Genomic DNA, 12,854 nt, shown 5'->3' with positions numbered 1-12,854 from the left:
AAGATTTCTGAGGGTATCCTTTAGGATTCTGGTCAGCTAATGTGTCCTATTGAAAAATGTTAGTTCAGGCCTGACCTGTGGTGGCGCAGTGGATGAAGCATCGACCTGGAAATGCTGAGGTCACCAGTTCGAAACCCTGGGCTTGCCTGGTCAGGGCACATATGGGAGTTGATGCTTCCAGCTCCTCCTCCCTTCTCTCTCTCGGTCTTTCTCTCGGTCTCTCTCTCTCCCCCTCTCTCTCTCCTCTCTAAAAATGAATAAATAAAATTTAAAAAAAAAAATGTTAGTTCAGTTCACTATACTTGCTCTTCCGAAGTTCTTCTGAAATTAATATATAGTAACTACCTACGTACCTATCTAGGTACTCAAACATATTTCCTGATGCAATATTTCCTTGGCACATCCTAAGCACCCAGGGATGCAAGATGCTCTGTGTAATATCAGATATGGTAGTGAATGTCTCGCAGAATTTCTTTCTTTTTTTTTTTTTTTTGTATTTTTCTGAAGCTGGAAACGGGGAGAGACAGTCAGACAGACTCCTGCATGCGCCTGACCGGGATCCACGCGGCACGCCCACCAGGGGGCGATGCTCTGCCCCTCCGGGGCGTCGCTCTGTTGCGACCAGAGCCACTCCAGCGCCTGGGGCAGAGGCCAAGGAGCCATCCCCAGTGCCCGGGCCATCTTTGCTCCAATGGAGCCTCGGCTGCTGCGGGAGGGGAAGAGAGAGACAGAGAGGAAGGAGAGGGGGAGGGGTGGAGAAGCAGATGGGCGCTTCTCCTGTGTGCCCTGGCCAGGAATCGAACCCGGGACTTCTGCACGCCAGGCCGACGCTCTACCACTGAGCCAACTGGCCAGGGCCTCGCAGAATTTCTTGAATGTTGAATCTCATCTGGGTAAATGTTTGTGTCTCTGTATCATAAATGAAGGGGAGCTGCAAGTAGCTGATTGTGGGTAAGAAGGGACATCTTGTTTTCTCCCACAAAAGCAGATCCTTATGGCATAAAAATCCAGCACTTAGTATGATTTCTTGCCCCTATGCAATTCAATAAATAATTGCTTCATTAAGAGTTGGACCAGGTGTCCCTCTGAGAAAAATTATTTAGGAGCCATTGAAAACAGAAAGGAAAAGGATGTAGTGAAATACAAGAGCAGGAGCTAGGTTCAGAAACTGGAAAAGGTATTCAGACATCTCAGAGAGCTAGGCACATGGATCCTTGAGCAAGATCAACTGGCAGAATACTCAGGGGGAACTGGAGACACCACCCAAATAAACCAGTAAGAACTAATTCCCCAACTTAATTCTTTATGTACCTGCCTGACCTGTGGTGGCGCAGTGGATGAAGCCTCGACCTGGAATGCTGAGGTCGCTGGTTCGAAACCCTGGGCTTGCCTGGTCAAGGCACATATGGGAGTTGATGCTTCCTGCTCCTCCCCCTGTTCGCTCTCTCTTTCTCTCTCCCCTCTCTCTCTAATGAAAATGAATAAAATCTAAAAAAGTAAAATAAATAAATAAATTCTTTATGTACCTATAATTGCCTAACTTGTAAATAGTTCTGCCTGTAGGTAAACTAGAAATCATTACTTTAAAAAAAAAGGACCTCTAAAAGTGTGTGTAACTGTCCTGATGACTCATAAAGAGAGCTACAGAAGAAAAGGTTCAGGATTGTTTCCAAGGCTCGAACTACAAAAGCGAGCACCTCATATTTTGGGTGGTGGCAGCAAAAGCAGGGAACTAGCATCTGGGCTGCTACCATAATGCTATGACACCACCTTAAAGAAACTAATTTTAAAAGCCTCGTGGTATCTCTTTGAAAGGAATAAAACGAAATATTAGCTGTTTAAAAAAGTGAAGTAACTGAGGATAAGAGTATGTGGTATATATATATATATACCTAGTAGAGAATATTCTCTAGCCTTAGAGAGAACTGAAATGCTGATACAGCCTGACCAGGCGGTGGCGCAGTGGGTAAAGCGTCGAACTGGGATGTGGAGGATGCAGGTTCGAGACCCCGAGGTCGCCAGCTTGAGCGTGGGCTTATCTGGTTTGAGCAAAACTCACCAGCTTGGACTCAAAGTCGCTGGTTTGAGCAAGGGGTTACTTGGTCTGCTGAAGGCCCACTGTAAGGGCACATATGGGAAAGTAATCAATGAACAACTAAGGTGTCACAAGGAAAAACTGATGAGTGATGCTTCTCATCTCTCTCCATTCCTGTCTGTCTGTCCCTATCTATCCCTCTCTCTGACTCTCTCTCTATCTCTGTTAAAAAGAAAGAAAGAAAGAAAGAAAGAAAGAAAGAAAGAAAGAAAGAAAGAAAGAAAGAAAGAAAGAAAGAAAAGAAAAGAAATGCTTATACGTGCTACAACTTGGATGAAGTTTGAAAACATGCTAATTGAAATAAGCCAGACACAATAGAGCAACTATTATATGGTTGTACTTATATGATTTACCTAGAATAGTCAAATTCAGAGACATAAAGTAGAATGGTGGTTACCTGGGCAGGGGAACGGGGGTGGGGAATTATTGTTTAATGGGTACAGAATCTCAGTTTGGGGATGATGAAAAGTATTGGCTGGTTGCACAACAGTGTTGAAGTACTCAGTGCCACTGAACTGTACACCTAAAAATGGTTAAAATGGTAAGTTTTATGCTATGTGTATTTTACTACAATAAAATTTTTTTAAAAGTTAAGAAATTGCCATGTGAGTTTTTTGAGGGCCAATCTTATTCAGCCTAGCACCTGGTATATAGTAGATGTTTTAGGGATATTTGTTGAGGAAACAAACAAGTATTTATTAATTGCTATAAACATATGGGCCACATAGAGATTAATACATGTGTCACATGTAGAATTAGAGTAGGTAGAAAATTCAACATTTCAAATTACCACTCTTAAAATTTACTTTAAAACTAGTATTTCTTTTGTTTTCTTTTCTCTTTTCTTTTTTTTTTTTTTTTGTAAAATAGAATTTTGTTGGTATAATCTCTAGGTGAAATACTGAGAAATGAGAAGGACTGTTTCTTCTTGAAGAACTGCAAATCGCGTGGACATTAATGGAAGTTCTGTGTTCTCCACCGAATGAGAGCTCTCAGATATTTTGGTAGTTTTTTTGCATATTTTTTTGTCAAAAAGAGGAAAATGATCCCTTAATTGAAAGCTGCCATAAGTATTTTAGAGCTGAATCACAGAGGTCTAAACTATATTACAATAAAACGTGATACTTTTCCATCTCTAGATCAGAAGCCTCACAATTACATTGGAAGTAAATTAAATAAATACTGGAAATACTCAGATTTGTTAGCAAAAGTCATATATGGTCACTTTGTGTCAGGCGGCAGAAAATATTCTTATTTAAAGAATTGTATAAGTGATTTCAGATCAGTGTAATCTAGGTCTCTTTGCTCTTCCTAAATACTGTATCACCCAATTCCAACTGTCCACATTTATCTCTAGCAGCTACAATTTGTTATTTACATAAGATAGACATTTTAGTTTTGGCTTCTTTACCTTGTATATGATTTTTTTTTACTTTACTTTTTTGTAAGAGTGTTTTAAAATAAGCAAAGATTTTTTAGCCAAGGATATTGGGAGGTTTAACCAGCCTTGATTCTTGCAAGCCTCTCAAGAAATGATATATGCTGAAGTTCTAACCCCCAATACCTCAAAATGTGACCTTCTTTGGAAATAGAGCTGTTGCAGAAGTTGGTTAGGGTGACGTCGCACCGGAGTAAGGTGGACTCCTCTGTCAATATGATTGGGGTCCTTATAAGTAGATACTATGTGAGTACAGAGAATGCCCCTTGAAGATAAAAACAGTGATCAGGTTGATGCAGCAGAAGCCAAGGAATGCCAGCGATTGCCAGCAGACCACCAGAAGCAGGGAAGAGGAACAGACAGATTCTTCTGCACAGCCCTCAGAAGGAGCCAAGCCCACTGACACCTTAGCTCAAACTTGCAGCCTCCAGAATTGTGAGACAAATTTGTTTAAATCACCTAATATGTGGTACTTTGTTAAGGCAGCCCTAGGAAATGAATAGAGGCACATAAATGGAGTGGCCACGGTGGCAGAGATGGAGGCTATGTATAGGCTAGAGTCATGGACTCCCAACTTTCCAAGGCTGATGTAGCTACTGATGCCTAAATGTTCCAATCTGTCAGCAGTAGAGACCAGTGTTACACCCCTAATGTGGCACTGTTACTCAAGGAGACCAGCTGGCTCCATGGTGGTAAGTTGACAACGGTGGGTCTTTCTCCCCGCAGATCCTCAGCCAGCATTACTATATTGGGGTTTACGGAATGCCTAGAATCCTGCGTAACATAGCAGTCTACCAGGGCACCTACTTCATGGTAAAGAGGTGTAGGAGTGGACCCGTGACCATGGGATCCACTGGCAATTTTACTCCATCCAGAAAAAGCTGACCTCATAGAGAGCTAGAATGACCTTCTCAAGGCACAGGTGAAGTGCCAGTCAGGGGCAGCACTCTGAAATAGTTGGATGCTGCCATTCAGAATGTGTTGCCTACATTAAATCAGAGGGCTTGCAACCCCAACAGGAAACATACATGAGCCCACTTATCAAGGAGTGGATGCAGAAATAGCCCCACTTCCCTTCACTACCAATGACCACCAGAGGACTTTGTGCTTCCCATACCCACAAATCTGAGGTCTATAGGGCTGGAGGTACTCATCCCCAAAGAGATTGCACTCTGGTTAAGGGACACAGCAAGGGTCCCATTGAACTACAAGCTGTGACTGCTTCTGGAGCACTTTGGATTCATTCCAGGGGCCAGTAGGTAAAAAGAGGTGTCACCATCATGACAAGGATAATTGACCCTGATCAACAGAAAGTAGCACCACTTTTTACAGAATCTATGTGGTCCCGTTGAGCATCTCATACTCCTTTGCCCCCTTGTGAATGTGAATACATGCAGCAACCCTGACCCGAGAATAAAGTTGGGATCACACCACTGCATAAGCCACCAAATTCTGCTAAGATAATAACTAAGGGCCCTGGCCGGTTGGCTCAGTGGTAGAGCGTCGGCCTGGCGTGCAGGAGTCCTGGGTTCGATTCCCGGCCAGGACACACAGGAGAAGCGCCCATCTGCTTCTCCACCCCTCCCCCTCTCCTTCCTCTCTGTCTCTCTCTTCCCCTCCCATAGCCAAGGCTCCACTGGAGCAAAGTTGGCCCGGGCGCTGAGGATGGCTCCATGGCCTCTGCCTCAGGCGCTAGAATGGCTCTGGTTGCAACAGAGCAACGCCCCAGAGGGGCAGAACATCGCCCCCTGGTGGGCATGCCCGGTGGATCCCGGTCGGGCACATGCGGGAGTCTGTCTGACTGCCTCCCCGTTTCCAACTTCAGAAAAATACAAAATATAAAAAACCAAAAATAACTAAGGGTGAGGGGAATTTAGAGTGGATACTGGAAAATGGAGAGGTGAGTATCAGTTGTGGCCTCCAGACCGATTGCTGTAGTTCATTCCACTAACCTTTTTCTAAGTTTCCCTTAAGGAGGAAAGACATATAGGAACCATGGAAGGCTTCTCCCCAAACCAGCATGAAGATGGAGGTCTGCGGGGGAAAGGAGTACACTGTGGTGGTTCTGAATATGGGCCATTGGATTTTCTGCAGTGCAGAGAATAGTTGTTGATGGCCCCCGCTACTAGCCTGATTCCACCAGTGTAAAACCGAGGCCATGCTCCCCACCACCTGTTCCTAGCTAACGACTGAGCATGGCACTTTGTGTCAGACGCCTCATTCCTTCAAGACTTGGGACTCCTTGAATGGGCCACTTTGGCAAGAGAACTACCCATAGGATTCAGTGCTCATGGGGGAATTTAGAGAAAGGAACCATAAATTTTTGCAAAGAAAATAAATATAAAACCAGAAATCAATGAAATAAAAAGCAGATATAGCCTGACCAGGCAGTGGCGTGGTGGATAAAGCGTCGGACTGGGATGCAGAGGACACGGGTTCAAGACCCCGAGATCGCCAGCTTGAGTGAGGGCTCATCTGGTTTGAGGAAAAGCCCACCAGCTTGAACCCAAGGTCGCTGGCTCCAGCAAGGGGTTACTCAGTCTGCTAAAGGCCCACGGTCAAGGCACATATGAGAAAGCAATCAATGAACAACTAAGGTGTTGCAATGCGCAATGAAAAACTAATGATTGATGCTTCTCATCTCTCTCCGTTCCTGTCTGTCTGTCCCTGTCTATCCCTCTCTCTGACTCTCTCTCTGTCTCTGTAAAAAATAAATAATTTTTAAAAAATTAAAAAAAAAAGCAAATATACAAGAGAGGAAATTGCCAAAGCCAAAACTTATTAATCTTTTTTTTTTTTTAAATTTTAGTGAAAGGAGGGGAGGCAGAAAGACAGACTCCTGCATGCGCCCTGACTAGAATCCACCCGGCAAGCTCACTAGGGGGCGATGCTCTGCCCATCCGGGGCTGTTGCTCCATTGCAACTGGAGCCATTTTCTAGTGCCTGAGGCAGAGGCTGTAGAGCCATCCTCAGCACCAAAGGACAACTCACTGGAACCAATTGAGCCATGGCTGTGGGAGGGGAAGAAAGAGAGAGAGAGAAAGGGGTAGGGTGAAGAAGCAGATGGTCGCTTCTCCTGTGTGCCCTGACTGAGGACATTCATGCCAGGCCAATGCTCTACCACTGAGCCATTAATCTTCAAAAAGACAAAAAATTCACCAACTCCTAGCAACACTAATGAAGGAAAAATGTAAGGAAACAAAACACATTACCAATATCAGCAATAAAAAAGGGAACATCACTACCAGTCCTATAGGCATTAAAAATAGAAGAAGATGGCCCTGGCTGGTTGGCTCAGCAGTAGAGCGTTGGCCTGGTGTGCGGGGGACCCGAGTTCGATTCCCAGCCAGGGCACATAGGAGAAGCGCCCATTTGCTTCTTCACCACCCCCCTCCTTCCTCTCTGTATCTCTCTTCTCCTCCCGCAGCCAAGGCTCCATTGAAGCAAAGATGGCCCTGGCGCTGGGGATGGCTCCTTGGCCTCTGCCCCAGGCGCTAGAGTGGCTCTGGTCGTGGCAGAGCAATGCCTCGGAGGGGCAGAGCATCGCCCCCTGGTGGGAAGAGCATCGCCCCTGGTGGGCGTGCCGGGTGGATCCCGGTCGGGCGCATGCGGGAGTCTGTCTGACTGTCTCTCCCCGTTTCCAGCTTCAGAAAAAAAAAAAAAAAAAAAAAAAGAAGAAGATGCCCTGGCTGGATGGCTCAGTTAAGAGCGTCATCCCGAAGCACAGAGGTTGCCAATTCAATCCCTGCTCAGGGCACATACAGGAACAGACTGATGTTCCCCTCTCTTCTCTCTCCCTCTCCCTGTCTCTCTCACTAAAATCAATAAATTAAAAAAAAAAGAAGATATTATAAACAACTTCATACCAATAAGTTTGACAATCAGATGAAGTGGAAAATTTTTGTTTAAAAAGAAAACTTACCAAGACCAAAACAATAATATAAAATTCTATATTTTATATTTTAAAGGAATTGAATTCATAATTTAAAACCTTTCTGAAAAGAAAGCTCCAGATGGCATTGCTGGTGAATTCTTTCCAACATGCATACTTCTTTTAGAAAGGCATAAAAGGCATATTCATACTTTCTGATGCTTGTATATTACACACTCTATTTGTGGATTACTAACATCTCCCTGCTGCATGCATCGTTCATTTAGCACCTACTATGCATTATGTTAAGAGTTGTACATAAAAAGATGAATATGCCCCAGACGGGCAGAGCATCGCCCCCTAGTGGGGTTGCTGGCTGGATCCCAGTTGGACACATGCACGAGTCTGTCTGTCTGCCTCCCTGCTTCTCACTTCAGAAAAAAAAAGATGAATAAAGTTTTTGACAGAGGGAGCTTTTAGGTTGGTGAAAGAAGCAGACATGATGTAAATGCAGTGAAATAAATGCTAATAAGAATTTGTATAGCCCTGGCCGGTTGGCTCAGCGGTAGAGCGTCGGCCTGGCGTGCAGGAATCCCAGGTTCGATTCCCGACCAGGGCACACAGGAGAAGCGCCCATCTGCTTCTCCACCCCTCCCCCTCTCCTTCCTCTCTGTCTCTCTCTTCCCCTCCCGCAGCTGAGGCTCCACTGGAGCAAAGATGGCCCGGGCACTGGGGAAGGCTCTGTGGCCTCTGCCTCAGGCGCTAGAATGGCTCTGGATGCAACAGAGCGACGCCCCAGAGGGGCAGAACATCGCCCCCTGGTGGGCATGCCGGGTGGATCCCGGTCGGGCGCATGCGGGAGTCTGTCTGACTGCCTCCCCGTTTCCAGCTTCGGAAAAATGAAAAAAAAAAAAAAAAAAGAATTTGTATAAAGTCGTATGAGAGATGGGTACGGATCCAGGGAAGGAGAGGCTTTCCAGGCATGAGAGGTAAAGCCATGTGCCCGTGTGCGTTGAAAATTTTGATACCTCAGGGTTCTGTCCTTGGTTTCTGGTTTTCATTCTCCCCACACAATTTTATCCATTACCACATTTGTCCCTTTAATATATGTTAATCACTCCAGAATCTGTTTGTCCATCCCCCGCCTCTTTCATGAGTTCTAGGCCTAAATAATCATATTTCTAGAGAACTCACAGAGGAGGGAGAGCTGGAGGAAACATCTCTAACATAGCTGGAGATTGAGTTTGATCATGTGGCCAATGACCCAATCAATCATAACTACGTAATGAAGTCCCAATATAATCTCTGATCACAGGCCCAGAGGAGTTCCTGGTTGGTGACCACACGTACACAGGTGTACTGGGAAGGTCACATGTCCTTACTCCACAGGGAGAAGGCATGGAATATCTGTCCAAGACTCTCCCAGACCTCACCCTGTTTGTCTCTTCATTTGGCTGGCCTTGATTTGTATCCTTTAAAACTAATGATAGCCTGACCTGTGGTGGTGCAGTGGATAAAGCGTCAACCTGGAAACGCTGAGGTCGCCGGTTCAAAACCCTGGGCTTGCCTGGTCAAGGCACATATGGGAGTTGATGCTTCCTGCTCCTCCCCCCCTCCCTTCTCTATAATAAATAAATAAAATCTTTAAAAAAAAAAAAAAACAACAAAAAAAAAACTAATGATAACTGTAGCACTTCTTTAAGCTCTGTGAATCATTCTTGTGAATTATGGCGTCTGAGGAGATCATGGGAATCTCTGAATTTTCACGAGCTGGTGAGAAGTGTGAGTGCCCTGGGGGCCCTAAAAGTGTGCCCTGACCTGTGGTGGCACAGTGGATAGAGCAGGCGGTGGCACAGTGGATAGAACATTGGACTGGGATGCGAAGGTTCGAGACCCCGAGGTCACCAGCTTGAGCACGGGCTCATCTGGTTTGAGCAAAAGCTCACCAGCTTGGACCCAAGGTCACTGGCTTGAGTAAGGGGTTACTCAGTTTGCTGTAACCCCATGGTCAAGGCACATATGAGAAAGCAATCAATGTACAACTGAGGTGTCACAACGAAAAACTAATGATTGATGCTTCTCATCTCTCTTCGTTCCTGTCTGTCTGTCCCTATCTATCCCTCTCTCTGACTCTCTCTGTCTCTGAAAATAAAATAAAATAAAATAAAACATAGGAGAAAATATTTGTGATCTAAAATTAAGGAGAGTTGTTAGACATGATGCCAAAAGAAAGATTCATTAAAAATATATTAGGATTCACCATAATGTAACACTTGCTCAGCAAAAGACATTGTTGCCTGACTGACTAGAAGGTGGTTCAGTGAATAGAGCATTGGACTGGGACACGGAGGACCCAGGTTCAAAACTCCGAGGTTTCATCAAGCCAGGCTCATCCAGCTTGAGTGAGGGCTCACTGGCTTGAGTGTGGGGTTATAGACATGACCCCATGGTCGCTGGCTTGAGCAAAGGGTCACTTGCTCTGCTGTAGCTCACCGGTCAAGGCATATATGAGAAAGCAGTCAATGAACAAATAAGGTGCCGCAATGAAAAATTGATGCTTCTCATCCCTCTCCCTTCCTGTCTGTCTGTCCCAATCTGTCACTCTCTCTGTCTCTGTCACACATACAAAAGCATTATTAATAGAATAAAAAGGCAAACAACAGACGGAGAGAATATTTGCAAATTACATATCTAAAAAGGACTTGCATTCAGAATATACAAAGAATTCTCAGAACTCAATTGTAAGAAACAAACAATCCAATTGAAAAATGAGCAAAAGACTTGAACAGACATTTCACCAAAGAAGATATCCACGTGGCAAGTGTGCACATTAAAACATGTTCTATATAATTAGCTCTTAGGGAAATTCAAATTAAAACCACAATGAAATGAAAAACAAGGACCTACAACCAAGATTAGTCTACCCAGCAAAGCTATTATTTAGAAATCAAAAGATATATAAAAAGTTTCCCAGACAAGAAAAAGCTGAAGGAGTTCATCACCAACCAAACCAGTATTACATGAAGTGTTAAAGGGTCTTTAAGAAGAGAAAGAAGAAAAATTAAAGATATAAACAATAAAATGGCAATAAATACATATCTATCAATAATTGAATAAAAAACAAATGATCAAGCAGAACAGAAACACTCATAGATACAGAGAACATTTTGAGGGTCGTCAGATGGGAGGGGGGTTGGGTGAAAAGGTGAAGAGATTAAGAAGTACAAATTGGTAGTTACAGACTAGTCATGGGTTGTAAATATAGCATAAGGAATATAGTCAATATTATTCTTTTTTTTTTTTTTTCTGAAGCTGGAAAAGGGGAGGCAGTCAGACAGACTCCCGCATGTGCCCGACCAGGATCCACCCGGCATGCCCACCAGGGGGCAATGCTCTGCCCATCCAGGGCATTGCTCTGTTGCGACCAGAGCCACTCTAGCGCCTGAGGCAGAGGCCATGGAGCCATCCCCAGCGCCCGGGCCATCTTTTGCTCCAATGGAGCCTTGGCTGTGGGAGGGGAAGAGAGAGACAGAGAGGAAGGAGAGGGGGAGGGGTGGAGAAGCAGATGGGCGCCTCTCCTGTGTGCCCTGGCCAGGAATCGAACCCGGGACTCCTGCACGCCAGGCCGACGCTCTACCACTGAGCCAACCAGCCAGGGCTGTCAATAATATTCTAAAAATGATATATGGTGTCAGATGAATACAAGATCTGTTGGGATGATCATTTAATAGGTTATACCATTGGTAGTCAACCTGGTCCCTACCGCCCACTAGTGGGCGTTCCAGCTTTCACGGTGGGCGGTAGCGGAGCAACCAAAGTATAAATAAAAAGATAGATTTAACTATAGTAAGTTGCTTTATAAAGATGTATTCTGCCAAACTTAGCGAAAATCCTACATAAAGTACTTGGTAAGTAATTATTATTATATGCTTTAACTTGCTGTAACTCTGCTTTATAATTTTATAAAGTAAAGTTACTTCCCTACTTTATAAATCACCATTACTGTGGAACCAGTGGGCGGTTAGAAAATTTTACTACTAACGGAGATACCAAAGTGGGCGGTAGGTATAAAAAGGTTGACTATCCCTGGGTTATACAATGTCTAATCACTGGGGTGTACACCTGAAACTAATATAATATTGTATGTCAATTGTAATTGAAAAATAAAAAATGATTTAAAAACCCACAATGAGATATCACTTAATACCTTTTAAGAATGGTAAAAACAAATAACAACAATAAAAACTAATCCGAACTGCTAGAGAAGGTGCAAAGCAACTAGAATACATTGTTGGTGGGAAAGCCACTCTTGAAAACTGGTAGTTTCATATAAAATTAAATAGACATATATTTATACATTACCTAGAAATCCCACTTCTGGGTATTTGTTCTAGAAATAGATACTTATTTTTACTCAAAAACCTGTACAAGCCTGACCAGGCGGTGGTGCAATGGGTAGAGCATCGGACTGGGATGTGGAAGGACCCAGGTTCGAGACCCTGAGGTCTCCAGCTTGAGTGCGGGCTCATCTGGTTTGAGCAAGGCTCGCCAGCTTGGACCCAAGGTCGCTGGCTCAAGCAGTGGGTTGCTCAGTCTGCTGAAGACCCACAGTCAGGGCACATATGGGAGGGCAATCAATGAACAACTAAGGTGTCGCAACGAAAAAACTAATGATTGATGCTTCTCATCTCTCTGTTCCTGCCTGTCAGTCCCTGTCTATCCCTCTCTCTGACTCTCTCTCTCTGTCTCTGTAAAATAAATAAATAAACAAAAAAAATAAATAATAAAAAAAAACCTGTACAAGAATGTTTATAGCAGCTTTACTCGTAATAGCAAGCAGGCAAGAAAGAACAGAAGAAAAAACCTAAATGTACTTTGGCAGGTGACCAGATAAATTGTGATGGATATTTCATAATATTATGGAATACCACTCAGCAACAAAAAGGAACAAATAATCAAGTGCAGCAATATGGATGAATCTCAAAATCATTATGCCAAGTGGAAGAAGCCGAACACAAAAAAGAATACATATCACATAATTCCATTTATTTGAAATTCTAGAAAAGGCAAAACTAATGTACAATGACAGCAGATCAGCGGTTGCCCGCTAATCGGCAGGTGGGATCTCTTTAAAACACTGGGGAAATTCTATATGTTGATTGTAGTGGTGGTTACATGGTTATATATATTTATCAAAACCTGGAGTTAAAATGTGCACCTTATGACCTAGCCATTGAGTATAGAGTGATGTTTATCAAACCGCTGGTAGAGACCCATTATTCATGAGTCAAGTCAATCTAGTGTCTGCTCAGAGGGAAATTTACCATGAAACTAGTAAAGCTTAAGCTTCAGACCCCTCACTTGCAAAACTTCTTTTAAGGACTGATTACTAATTTTGTATTCTTTTTCTAAAAGAGGCCTTTGAATTCTGTAAACTTTAGGCCCCACAA

This window comes from Saccopteryx leptura, chromosome 11 (genome assembly GCF_036850995.1).
Source record: "Saccopteryx leptura isolate mSacLep1 chromosome 11, mSacLep1_pri_phased_curated, whole genome shotgun sequence".
NCBI classification, from domain to species: domain Eukaryota; kingdom Metazoa; phylum Chordata; class Mammalia; order Chiroptera; family Emballonuridae; genus Saccopteryx; species Saccopteryx leptura.
This window is presented reverse-complemented; position numbering follows the sequence as displayed.